This window comes from Fringilla coelebs (assembly GCF_963513975.1).
Source record: "Fringilla coelebs genome assembly, chromosome: 5".
In the NCBI taxonomy this organism is placed as follows: domain Eukaryota; kingdom Metazoa; phylum Chordata; class Aves; order Passeriformes; family Fringillidae; genus Fringilla; species Fringilla coelebs.
Genome location: NC_140033.1, coordinates 10076704 through 10091464, shown reverse-complemented (window position 1 = coordinate 10091464; position 14761 = coordinate 10076704). Strand labels below are relative to the sequence as shown.

Below are 14761 nucleotides of genomic sequence, written 5' to 3'. Positions count from 1 at the left end.
TTAAAAAATGTGTTAAAAACAATGCCACTCACATTTTCTCTTTTTAGGTAAAACAATCATAGCTTTTCTTTCATTGCTAACATTTTGCATATCTGTATTAGCACAATTCGTTTCTCCAGGTCGAGGAATATTTGTGCATAGTTTGTTTTCAGTTTTGATTTACCCAGTGCTTTCAGTGAAATGAAGATCTGCAAAAGAAAAGTATGAGCCTAACACCTTACACACTTAAATTTCATAACTGTATGGAATTTTTGCACCATAACAAAAGGCAAATTAATTACCTGTTATTACATGCAGTAATTTGCACAAAATCCTAAATATTACCTTTTTTTTACTTATGCAGATCATATCACAAATCACAAATATAAAAATGATACCACACATATACATTGCATAAACAGATTTTTCAGCAAGAGTGGTGTACATCCAGACACAGCAAGGAAATTAAGCCTTCTTAGAATTTCTGATTGAATCAGGTTTTTCATTGATTTATTTGAAGCATGTCTCAGTGAAATCCCATGTACTGGCTACATCTGTCCAAGGAGAAAGGTCCCTAAATACTCAAGTGCTCACCATCACCTGTCTGCCTTGGGTTCCTATCTTTTCTCACCTGTCTGCACCCTGATACACATTTCTTGATTCCTTACAATTCACTCACTCAGTTTATACTAGTTCTTAACCATTTTGAAAAGCTGAGATTTTTTTGAAGTGTGGAACAGAGGAGGTAGTGAAGGCCAAAGAGGAGGTGGGAGTGTCTTCAGCTTTCTCTGCTGCAGCTGGAACAAGAGGCTCCATGCCATGGGTGGACTTCCACTTAAAGCACTAATATAGCAGCTTTGATACTGAATGATTACTCAGGCCAGCTATTGGAGGCAATTATAAGGATATTTTTAATACTGTAGAGTCATCAGTTTTTGAAAATAAGCTATGCTTGATAAATAGTGCTGACAATGAAGCACCTGATGGTCAGTTGGGCATGTGTGTGCAGAGGCCACTCTGCTTATTATCCTCTATTTATCTATTTATGGATCTATTTATTTATTTATCACTTATTTATTTATTATCTATCTATTTATCTATTTCTCTGTTATCTAAGTGTAGACAGATAAACTTTAGCTTATCCACAATGCTATGTAATGGTAATGGAACTGCCCATGTTTTCTCATCTGCTTCATCTCAATGTTACAGAGCAAGTACATGGCATTCTAAGTATAGGTTCAAATGCTGCTTGAAGTAAGCATAAAAACCTGGGTGGTTTCTGAAGAACTGGTTTTATTTGGGAAATACAAAGGGCAGAACTCATCTAACCGGTGACAGCCATGATTTCAACAACCCAGCAGTGTTGTGCTCATCACTGCAGGCTGCCTTCATGGTGAATGAAGAGGAATGGGAGTGTTTAGAGTGCAATTCATCTTATCCTAATTAGACACCTATTTTCCCATGACATGAATCATGCTTTAGAAGTGCCTCCTACTTTTGATTGATTGTAGAAGCAGCTCTAGTGGAAATCACCTAGATGTAGAAGTCAGCAATACAAGTGTCTAGAATTAGGTGAGATGAATCTCACAAGTCTACTAAACTTCCAGAAGAAAAGAAGCTGCATACTCAGTTTGACTATTTTTATGCAGCATAGCTACTACATCTTATGCTGACAAGGTCAATTTGTTGTAAAGTATTTAACCCCATTCTGGGAATGAGTAAAAGTTGGGGAGGGGACATAGCCAGCACAGCTGACCCAAGATGATCAGAGATACTCCTTTCTAATGATATCATGCTCAATATTACAAGCTCAGAGAATTGAGGAGAGAAGGAACATACATCATGAAGATGGAGTATTTGTGGAGCAACTGCTCGGTGTCCTTAGATCCTACTTCCCAAAAGTGTTTGGACATTGCCTGCTGGTGGTAAGTAAAGAATAAATCTCTGATTTCCATTGCTTCAGTGTTTGGACTTTGCTTTTCCTTATTAAACTGTCTTTTATCTCAATCCATGAGTCTTTTATGGTCTTATTTTCTCACCCCTACACTGCTGGAGGGGGGTGATGGTACAGAAGAATGTGACAGACAGCGTTGTGGGCAGCCAGCAGCAAGACAAGGCTCACATCCATTATAACTTACTTGGAAGGGTGCAGACTAAAGCCAGGATCAGTAACAGTTTATGCACTGTATGTTTTGAAATGACACAGCATTATGACAGCTTCAGACAATGTAATTTAGTTCAATTTTTCATAGGTTTTCATTGTGTTTTTTGCTTGGGTGTTTTTCTGCTACTTTATTATCCCACAGGTTTTTTTCCATGCACAACCTCACACAAATTCTGGAGTTCTTTTCGTAAGTTATCTTTTAGCTTCAAGGTACTCAAAGTAATGAATTTGTCTAAGTATGCAAATGCTATCGCAATAGACAATCATTCATGTGGCAAAATCTCCCTTCTGTTGAAAAGTCATTTGATTAAAAAAAACATTCTAACAGTCTTAGTTCTAAAAACCCTCAAGGCTTTCACAATACACTTCAGAAAATAATTGGGGACCATGAGGCCACATAACCACCGTAAAATAAGTGAATGAGTGAATGTCAAAGTATTTATTTCAACTAAATTTCCACAATAAATATATGGGAGGGAATGGGTATGGTAAAAGAGAGAGGGTGTGCACATAGAATCAAAGAATATCCTGAGCTAGAATGGACTGACTAGCCAAAGTTCATCAAAGTTCTGGTCCTACAAAAAGCAATCCCAAGTATCACACATTTTTCCATCCAATCCATCTTAGCAGGTCTTGCACGGAAGTTTTTGTACTACAATATATTTAGATTTTTGCTTGAAATTCCTGAAGCATGACAACACAAAATGATCATGTTTCTTCTCATTGATATTGCAATTTCATTCCAATTAATAACTACAACCTTTCAGTCCTTCCATTCACTCATATGCTCTGAAAGAAGCTTCATGTCTACTGCCAAAATCTGATTAAACTTTGTTGAAATCGAAACCACTTAATTAATTATGACCTGAATGCCTTAAAATAAAAAAAAAAAAAGTAAAATAACTAAAATTTAAAAAATCTACTTCTCACATTTCTAATAGCACACACACACAGGTCCCCCTGAAAAAGACTGTGACTGACTCTGCTGTTATTCCTACCAATATTCTATGCTACCAATCAAAAAACATTAATCTAAAAACTTCTCAACTTCATTAATGCAGGCAATGGATTTAAAACTACATAAAGTAATGTAGATGCTTTCACACTGCTCTTGTTGACCTGTGGGAATATTTTGTGATGTAGAGCTCTGACACTGAAACAACGCATCAATCTGCCCAAAAGCCAAAGACAAAAAAATAACAAAATCCTGTTAAAATTCCAAAGTTACCCTCACTTAGGAACAATTTGTTCTGTAAATCTAAAGGTGTCTGAACTAGTTCTGTACACAACAGGTAAGTATCAGAATCCATTATTGCAAACTAGTGCTCCTGACAAGAAATTTATACTATAGTGGATTCTTCTATAGAAAATAAATTTATTTGGTTTTAATTTGCATTTACTTTTGATTTTCAAGTAGCTTAAATCTGAAAAAAAAGAAAAGGAAAAAAAGGAATGATTAAAAAGGAAAACCTCAATGCTATTAATTATTTTAATCTTGCACTTCAATGAAAAGCCTGACAGATTGTGGTGTCAGTTGGTACAGTTTTATACACAGTTAAACTTTGTTCTCAGAAAAGGAGCAAAACACCTATTTTGATGGAAAGTGATCCAGCATGTGAATATAATTAAAACGCACCTCCAACCAATTTCTCTCTCAAGTCAGGAGCTGAAATGCAATCAATACTGGCACAGAAAAATCCCACAGGAGAGAGGGGCTGAAGATTAATTTTCTGTCTATTCAAACCTGGCCTTCACTTATTGCATTACATTGTTACCTACCACTGACAGTCAGCAAAATAACTCACTCATTTCGTTGCAATGAATTTCCAGACCAATTTCTTCCTCCCTTGAGAGGTAGATAAAATTCATTTCTCTTTTCAGTTCACATTTGTGCCATTTTAAGGCTTTTTTTTTTCCTTTGGTTAATAAATAAAGTTGGGGTTTTTTATGTGTCTGTCATTCACCATCAGTATAAAAGGAAATTGATATAGCAGCTAAAACACAAGAAATAAGTTTTTTTGGTTTTTTGCAGCTATTCTTTGTGATTATTTCTAAATCTTTCTTGGCATGATGTCCAATAAACTGGAGGGTACCTTCTGCATCTTTTTTTAAGCCAAGTACACAGCAGAATAAATGCAACTTCTCTCTAGAGGGCTTTCTGAACATAAATTAATGTATTTACATGAGTTAACTGGAAGCTTTATGCCAAGAAGTTTTACTAAATGATTTGTCTAAAAAGCATCCATTAAAGCAAAGATAATTTAAAGGATTTGTGACATAGTCTAGCTGTCCATTTCACTGCAGCCAAATTTATCCTGACTTCTTTCCACAGCATTCAGTTACTTTCCATCATCACAGCTGTAAGAAGATGAGTAGATTTTCTATCTCTAGTAATAAATTTTCATTTAGTTGAAAAATACTGGTTATTGTGAAAATGAGAAGGCTTTTCCATTAGTATAAAAGTTATTTTTGCTTTTTGCAGGTGTTGAAAACTCACAACCAGAAAGCTGACACTATTTGCAAAAAAAAAGACCCCAAAACATCAGCAAGACACAAAAAAACTCAGCACCAAAGTGAAGCAATCTTCAGTTGTTTTCTGAAAGCAGATTATCTTCAGGAACAATTTAGAAGTTGCCCAAAGCATCAAAACAGATTTAGCATTATGATGAAAGAATCAAAGTAGATTTCTTTCAATTCCTGAACTGATATTCAGCCATTAACAATGACACCTGCCTGCTTTCATATTTATGTAAAGCAGAAAAGAATTGGTTGCTAGTATTTTCCATTGCCTTCATATCCAGGGACTGTGTTCTGCACAAAACCTGACTCTCCCTACCACCACCATCATTTTAAAGAATGATTGTAGAGATGGAATTATAATAGTTGTAAATAATAAATACCCAAATTTCTTCCTCAGTGATTTCTTCCAGTCTTACCTTGCAGAATTCTGGAAGTTTTATATTTTCATCTCTAGCTTTTAACCTGGTTTTTATTTCTGAATATCTGCTGAAATTTCTAAATGTAAATTTTTAAACAATTGGGGCTCACTTCTTTTAACTATCTCCCAGATCTACTCTGTACAAATGAAACCGTTACATACAAAATAAGCCCAGAATTTCTCCTATGCTCAGTTCTGTACTCTTTTATTATTTTTCTGCTTTAGTTAGTTTTGCTGTTTTCCATGTTTTTTTCCCCCCTGAGGAAAATAATCCAGTAGAACCATGTACAAAGCCCCTCTGAAAATGCTTGTGGCCCCGTTAAAAAGTTAAAGTTGCCCTAACAGAGAGAGGAAAATGGGACATTGCTTGAAGCACACAGCTCAGCAAATGCCTGCAGCAAGCAAGGGCTGGGGACAGCTCTTCTAAGGACTTGGAGTTAGTTTTGAAGAGCAGCTAGAATGAATTTCTAATAGCCACAGCACTTTTACTGCATTTCAGATAATGTAATGAGAGCATTGCCTCCTGATAACATTTTTTATTTCCTTTCCACTAGCTGTGATTTTCCAGCTGTGGGAAGTCTGCTGAGAGCATTCAGGTGGTTGTGACGGAACTGTGAAGAGTTTATTTTGTTTTCACTCTGTGTCAGTGGGGGACTCAGGTCTTCCCTTTGCAACATGATGATTTAAGTGACATCCTTCTGCCTTCTTTTAGGGACAAAATATTTAAAGGACTTACAACTAAAACAAGAAAACAGTTGGCTCAGAAGAACCAAAATATTTTTCTGTTATACAACAAGGAAGTGTTAAATATAAGACTATAAACATATGCATATTCACATATATAAACATAAGAATTTTTTTTTTTTTTCAAATATAAGTAGGGTCTGGGTAGCTTCAGAAAGGGAACTAGGAGGGAATTTAGTAAGGAAATAAGTTATATTTGCTTTTCAATGTGTCATCCTCAGGGGCCATTATATTTAATACAGATAAGAGTTGCTTTCAGTGTTTGCAATGTTTCCATATGCTTCTAATGGATCAGTTACTCTAAGTCAATGATAAAACAAATGGAACTCTGGATTGAGTATTGATATTTAAAAAAAAGATAAATTCTCTTATAGAAGTAGTTTAATTTCCAGCATTCTGCCAACAGAATAATATCAGTATGTACCAAATACAAAGTCAAAATAATTTAAAAGTATTTATTTGCCTCTTAGGCTAATTTATAATACAGATATCTTTTTTCTATGATAATTTCTATACAGCTACCTACAGGCTTGTCCCTGTCTACTGTATACAAGTCTATATGATATTTTATGGATGGCACAAAACCACGTGGGGAGGTTGTGCATTCATTTATCTGACTTTTATGGTTCACAGCTTCTGATGAGAACTTTTAGATAGGCAAAAAAATTATTATATATCCTAAAAATAATAGTGTTTTCTTTTTATTTGTATTTTGACCTATTCACAGAATTCAATGCTTCATGATTTTGGTTTCATGAAGTAATGAATCTTTGATGAAATGATTTGATCAGATATAAAGACCTAAAAATTTGGTGAAAGACTTTTTTTAGCAGGGTCTCTTGATATAAGACAAAGAGTAATAGTTTACAGCTGAAAGAGGTCAGATTCAGACATGATATAAGGAAGAAGTATTGAGAGCTGAGGGTGGGAAAACACTGGGAAAGGTTGCCAGAGAAGTGGTAGATGCTTCCATCTGTGAAAACTTTCAAGGTCGGGTTGGTTTGGTCTCTGAGCAATCTTATCTAGTTGATGATGTCCCTGCTTATTGCATGGGATTGGAGTAGATGAACTTTAAAAGTTCCTTCAAATCAAAATTATTTTATGATCTTGTGAAAATATTGTAACATTTCAATGAATTATATTCTAGAAAAACAGATTAAAACATCTGGGTTTTCCCAATTTCTTCAGGTGGAAAGATTTTCAAAATAGAAGTCCAACCTTCTGGAAGTCTGCTTTTGTTTAAAAGAGTTGACATTACATCTATGAGGGTGCCTTAAATACCCCAATTCAGGTAATTATATATTTCTATAATTTTCTTAATTTCTTTCAAAAATGAACATTTATAAGGTATCATTTTTCGATAAGCTAAGAAAAAAACCCTTAAGATTAAAATATAGTAATAAAGGAATTGATGAAAATTTCTTTTTTAAATTATTACAGATTGCATGTGACCTTCACTACAAATCTACACAGACTGCTGTAGTAATATCAGTATGCAAAAATTCATTCCTGCCCTGTCCTATTTTCTCTTGAGCTACAATGACAGGTAAAATGAAATGTGTATTTAAATATTTAAGCACATAAGAAATGTAAGACTTATTTATCTTCCTAAAGATAAATGTGACTTCCCCACCCTGAGGTCAATGAAAACCTCTCCAGGTCCCGGAGTGTTTCAGGGATGATGGAGAGCTGCCTCATAATGACACCAGCACCCCTGGATACATGACTGCTCCCATGGACACACATATGTCTGAGTAGCCTCAGAGGTCTCTAACTCCATCCCTTCCATTCCTGAAGGTTCAGGCAACATCTCCATATCCTTCCTGGGTTATCTATCCTGGACATGAGATTGGGGATCATGACATGGAATCCCACCTGAGTGTCCCACCCTGGTCCTCTTCCACATGGGGTGATGGTCTGGGAAAACTCAGGGCTTTGTCACCAAGGTGTTCACCAAGAGAGATCTTCCTGCCTGCCCTTAAATAATCAGGTGCTGCACAGAGCAACCTATTTCAGCACTGACTGTAGCAGTGGCTTGACTGGATAAGATAATGTCATTAGACAACTGTGGGAATATAAGATCATACTAGAAGAAAAGCAAATCTCCCTTCAACTGATTTAAATGCTACTAAAAGTTCAGAAAAAACCTAGTTAGTTATTAGTCAAAGAAACAAAAAAAATTCTTTAAATTTCATAGCCTCCCTCACTGATCTTTCACATCCCATGAGTGTACTCAAACATATGTAATAGAATAAAAAAAAAAATCCATTGTTGACAAAAGTCCTGTAAAATACCTAGTCATCTAAATTTCAAAACCAAAATGCACTCTAGAGAATTTAGATTTTTCATACATCACCCAATTAAATTTCAAACTAGGAACTGTTCTTCTCTTATTGGTATAAATTACTCTGTCTACCTTTTACTACCCCCACATCTGATTAAAGATCATATCCCTGGAGAACAAGAACTGTTAAATCATCTTAATGCTTCATTGGGAATTATTTATAATACCAACTGAATGTGAACATTTAATTAATTAGATTTTTTTCATCTGATGCAGTTGTCTTTGCCATGCTTTGCTAAGCCATCAGCTGATCCTGTTTCACAGTTCATTCTTATCTTCAGTCATACTTGCTAGGTCTAGATTTTGTACATCCTGCAGCACACCAATTTGTTATTGCTCCTTCTCCTTCATTTCTACCTTCTTTTGTGTCAATAACAGCATAAAGAACAGCACAAATTTTCTTTGAGAAGAAGGTTGGACTACATGCCCTCCAGAAGGGCTCCTAATCTATTTTTTTCTCCACTAACGGGCTTAGGAACTATATAAACATCACAGGCTAATTCATGGTCACAAAAAATTTAATGCAGCTTTTCACTAAATAACTGACAGCTGTATCTAGGTAGACAAAGGCAGTGGGTAACACTAAACCATGAGCTGACCTATGGACCACAGATTTTCCCTGCAGACTGAACACCCTACCATAATTTAAGTAAAATGCCATAATACTATTAGACTAATATATAGATTAGACTATAGCCATAAGACTATTTTTATGACTTTTTAAAATGCTAGTATGGTGAAATCCTAACAGTGCAAAAATGCAGAAGGATAGCATTCACAGAAACTAAGAGAAGTTTAAGAAAGAGAATCTTCCCAAGTAAAGAATCATATCAGAAGAAAGCCAACAAAAAAAAAAGCAAAACAAAAAAACCCAAAACCAACAAAACAACAAACAAACAAAAACAAAAACAAAACAAACAAAAAACCAAAAAAAAAGCTAAGAAAAAGAAAATGTAACCAAAAGGAAGAAGACATAGGTCAATCTGCAGATTTTGAAAGAGTTTTGAAAATGTCAGCAAATTAAAATTCTTACGTAAAAGGTTAGCTGATGTTTGAGTTCCAATATTTTTAGGTTGGGGCAATGTGATTTCCCACTGGATTAAAATTTATTTTCAATACACACTATAAAGAGAGCTGCAATAATACCTTTAATGTCCTGTTTTACACACCAAAACCAAAAACTCTGGAAGATATTTCAACTCTGTTGATCATAATAGATATGATTGTCTCCTTCAATCTGGTTTTTTTTTCCCACCTATTCTCCAAAAATCAAAAGGGACAGAACATTTTGAGAATGGCTGGGTGGAAGGGCCAGGGAATGTGATCTGGCCCTTTGCAGATTGCATCAGCTGCTTCAGGAATGCTCCTGTTTGCAGTCAGGGGCAGGGCAGGAACAGGACCTGCATTTCATCACCTACATTGCACCACATCACCACAGAGAACTCCATTTGAATATTAAAATATTGTAACTGGTCCTTTCCAGGATTCTTTATCTGACTTGGAATTTTCAAAGCCTACCTCCACCTTCAATCAGTCATATGAAAACATCAGAATGAGTCATTTGTTTTGTTTTGTACAACTTTAAAGTGTCAATGTGACCCACACATTTCAAAGCAACACATCAGAACACTCACACAGCACTGGGATCTGGCAAGAAAGTGCTTGCTCAAAATCACTGCCTGAAATACTATAAACATCCTGTGACAAGTTCAGCTTTTGGTCCTGTTTTTATTTACCAATAAACAATTACACTGCATTCACTGCAATTGCTATCACTCTTGCATTTGATATCAGTAGGAAATATCCTGAAGCAAGAAATCTTCCATTAAACTGATGAATCACCAGCTTTAGGGCCGAATTCTGATCTTTGATGTGGTATAAACTCAGCCTCCATGGGGAGACTTCAAGCACTGCTCTTTAGTGCAAATTTGCCTTCAAGGTAGGACTCTCCCCATTAAGAACAGTCCCATATTTTTTAGGACACTGGCAACTACAGTTATCACTCTTGCCATTATTATTTCATAACTCTGTTTCACAGATAGGTGGGAGATAGCTTTGGGGCAGTCATTTATTTCATTATCATGTATTTTTCATTTCAAGCTTGAACATATATTCATTTGGGAGAAGGGAAGACTTGCACAAATTTGAATAAAGGAATATAAACCTGACACCTACTTTTTTAATCATAGTACTAAAAAAAAAAGATAAGAAAAGAAAAAAATAAAAGTAAAAACCTCTGCTTCCTGTGGCAATAGATCACTATAATTGCAATAGGAAGCTCAAAGGAATCCCTTTTTTCCCCGGTGGGCTGTACTCAAGCTTACCTGTAAGACCTTGAAGTGGAAAGACCTAGGAATGATACTTGGTAAAAGGAACTCATTCCCCTTTAAAAAATGCAAAAAAGCCTTGGTACTAAGGCAGACAAAGTCAATCATGCCCTCACTATCAGTTCCAATGGTTTCCAAAGAATGGCATCCAAATCACTCTGTCAGATAACACAGGATTCCTGATGTGAGAAAGAAATGAGTCCAGCAAGAACACTCAAATTTTACTAAAAAATATGGAGGCCAAAATACCATGAAATTACTAATATTAGTAAGTCCTCTTGTATATAAAGAATGAACAGATGAAAGTTGGAGAATGAACAATTTGAACATTCTCCAAGTGCAATGGAGAGCAACAGATGAAAGATAAAACCATAAAAATATGGTTTTGCTGCTTACTGACTCCTTCCCATATATGAAAGATAAAATCCTGTGCATTGTCTTGTAACAGAATTATTTCTATAACAGAAGCTTCACTACAGAAAGAAGTGTGTATTTTGGCCATAAATACTATTTTTGTTATACACCACAATGCACAAGAAGCAAGACTCTGCAGTACAAGTAAATTAAATACATTTAAAAAAAGATAAAATATGGATCTACCTTTTAATGGTGGTTAATTTTAAAACATGTTCATTCAAATTAAACTATTTCAACATATGTACCAAAGTATGTTCTATGTTATCTAGAACACAATAAGTTATAAAATTTATGAATATGTTGCATATTTGGGAAGCACAGGAAAGAGACTTGGAATAATCTCAGCCACCAAAAAGTACAACTAGGGAGTTCTTCCAGAAAATGGAATGAGTAAAGGAGTCTATGTAAACATATCAAATTTTCTGTCCTCATTTCATAAAATGTTAGGTTTATTATAGACTTTAAGTATTAATTCCAAGCAACAGTTCCAAGCAATATTAATTCCTGTATCAAAAGCTATAGGTTTGTTTTCAAGATATATATAGAATTAAAATGAAAATCTAGCTGAAAAATTTGTCATTTACTACAGATCAGAAGTTTTTATACAAATGAAACTTCTCTAAAGTTATCAAAATGTTACTTACACTGGTCCATCACCAGTCCTACTCTGACAGTCTTTCATTATGAAAGATATAATAATTTACATTAGCACAGATTTCTTTCCCTCTCATGGTCTAGATCAGTTTAAGAGCAAACTACCCTGTCAAACTGTGTCCTCTACATCTAAAAAAATAAAAGGGTAGAATAAGGCATTTTTCTGTACAGCTAATACCCATTACATTTAAATGAGGAACCAAAACAAACAAAAACTCAATAGAATCCATGCCATATTTCTAAGAATCAGAGTACCTGGAAAGACACAGTCCAAGTTCTCAAAAAATTCAAATTCAAAATATCTGCATCAAACAACACCCAGTTAATATTTCAATCCATTTACAAATTTAGTCACTAGCCCATTTTAGTATCATCATTCTCCAGGAATGTAAAAAAATAATTGTCTAGAACAAGAACTAAATTGTGTTTTCCAATGAAATTTTCAAATGCTTAATGCTACCACATACCATCAAGAGATATGACAAACAGAAAATATAAGAACTAGGTATGTAAATATGTATAAGTATTCCTTAATATGGGCTGGTTGAAAACCTTGGTATGTTCAGACAGAGAAGAAATTAAATCTAAAAATAGGTGCAACTTAGACACATGAAGAACAGCAATCATAAAAATAAGCTCTACAGAGATATGCTATGTGTACAACACCTACTTGTTGGCACCTTCTTGCAGGGGTGTGCAAATCACAATTAATATAGTGTTATCTAACTTGGTTTTCCAATCTCTACGACATAGACTTTGCCCATTTACTCATCATAAATGAGAATAGCAGAAATTCCTTATGACTCATTTTTAAAATTTCTTCAGTATTGAAGCAGTGAAGGACAAAGAGAAGATGAAAAGAAATGCAACACATCATAGCTGTGACAGTAATGTCAAACCATATTGGTTGTCATGCAATGAAAACAGAGGGAATAAGAGACCTAAGGGAGATAAGGAAGTCAGCTGGTCACTCTTGCTGGGCTGCCTTATTGCAAAAGGAATCTAGATCCTCTACAGCTCAGCACCTAAGCTCATCCTAAATGATTTGAGACAAATTTCTTACTGGAAATACCTATCCTTCACTGTCTGTGAAATACTGGAATGTTGGTAGCTTTCTCTCAGAAAAAACCTGATGCTTTGAAGTCCACCATTAGCTAAACCCAGGTGGTAGGATATTGATTTGGGTATTTGCATGCTGGCATCCAGACACTGTGAAAGCACAGAGACAGAACTACTCTTACATATGACAGAACTACTCTTACTCTCTTATCAGAATCAGGTTTAAAGACCTTGAAAAGACAGAGAAAATCTGTATCTATTGGATGAGATGCAAAAGCAGACCCTGTCCCAGCTTTCTCTGTAGTGCCAGGGCCAGTCATTAGATCAGTCTCACTTTTCAATCCAACAGCTGGCAGCTGCTGCACTTGCAGAAATCTGGCATCACTCTTTCAGTCTGTAGAAGTCTTTTTATACCTTCCACCTTTGAGACTGGACCACAGAGTTCCCCATTTGCCCACCTCAGCTCCTGATGCTCTTCCAAACTGACCACATTCAGGTGCCATCTCCCCCTCAAGGGCTCCACCTGACCCAACACAGAACTCCTGAAACACTGGCATACAGAGGACATTTTTATTTTCTGATGCCCAGTTATTAAATACACAAAATATCATACTGGTGGAAATTAAATAATTCTGTCATTTTCAATGTATGTTATGAGTGGAAAAGCCAGGAAACTCCCAAATTCTTGTGGCTGGAGGGAAACAAAAAAACAAAACAGCATTTCCCTGATCAAATGCATGGTAGGTTCAGACTTGTTTACAAGTAAACCTGGGATATTTCATTAATAGACTTCTTTTTACTAAATTAATCATGGGTGGACATATAAACAGATTTTTCAACCTTGATACCATAAAGCAGTAGAAAAAGCAAGACTTGGCTATAAGCAGAGACTGAATAAACTTCCAAAGCCACTGTCAATGCCTTTTAAATCTCTAAGTCTCTTCTTGGGAAGAAGCAGACCCACAACGAGCATGCCTTTAAGATAACCATTCTTGTCTCTGCTTACTTCTGCCCAATATTTATTCTTCACTTTATATTTTAAAAGGAAAAAAAAAAAAACAAAACAACCAAACAAAATGTGTCAACAACAAAAAAATCCAACCAAAAAACAAAACAAAAGAAAAAAGAAAAGTGGAGGGGAGGAAATTGTCTTGTTTTCTAAAATGTTTGTTAAAACACACCATTATTTTTCTGAAGAATTTACATTCAAAACCAATTATCCTTTCATATTTTTACAATAGCTTTCAATTTGATGTAGATGCAATTTTTATCAGTATTTAAAAAGCCCCAACTTGATAGCTGTATTTATGCTGCAGTTTAAGCTCAAAGAGAGCTAATGTTTCACAAATTATTCCAAAATAACAAGGCATCACTGAATTAGGAAAAGTTCCTAAACCATATGGCACTGACAGCTTATTGTTTTAAAAGATTTCTTCCTTCTTTATTATAAACTAATAAATAAATGTATTTGTTTTAAAATAAACCATAGGAAAGTTCTGGATTTTTAGTCTAGTGGAACCCACACATGGACTCCTAGTCACAATTCTGAATTCACACTTTGTGCAGATATTTACTGTCCAAAGGGACCCATAATTTTAGAGCCTCCAAGTTAGTTCAGTTCAGTAAAAGAAAAGAAAACATGCTACTATCACTTAGTGTGTGATCAATAATTGCACAAGGAGCACAGCTCTGTTAGCCATGACTGCAAGCCAGTGTGAGACTGCATGAAGGCAGCGTCTAATAAATCACTTGTGCTAAGTAGGGACACAGCTCCTGCCAGGAGATACAGCTGGCTGCTCCCAATTAATGCCCAGGGATCACAGGGAAACTGGGGACTACCAATGATATGTGGCTGCTTTCATAGAGACATTTCTTTATTTGTTTTACTTAGTTCTTTCCATCAAATCAGTAAAAAAATAATTTCCTTAGACTGTTGTAGCTTGTCCAGGAACAAGTTTATAAAACCTCAACAAGAAATTAAACATTGAAATTTGGAAAAGGAGCGAGATGCAAAGAGGAAATGAGAGAAATGTTAGGAAAGGAATTTAGGATATATGAAAATTAAGCAATTGAGCCATTCAGTGTACAGTCAAGTTGTGGATTACTTGGATACAAGGAAACAGAAAAAAAAAAGT

At 35.3% G+C, this 14761-nt stretch overlaps 1 protein-coding gene across 7 annotated transcripts in view; it reads right to left on the bottom strand.

Moving 5' to 3' along the window:
- CACNA2D1 (calcium voltage-gated channel auxiliary subunit alpha2delta 1) overlaps positions 1–14761 on the bottom strand; it is a 353676-nt gene that overhangs the window by 142604 nt on the left and 196311 nt on the right. The window lies entirely within an intron of this gene.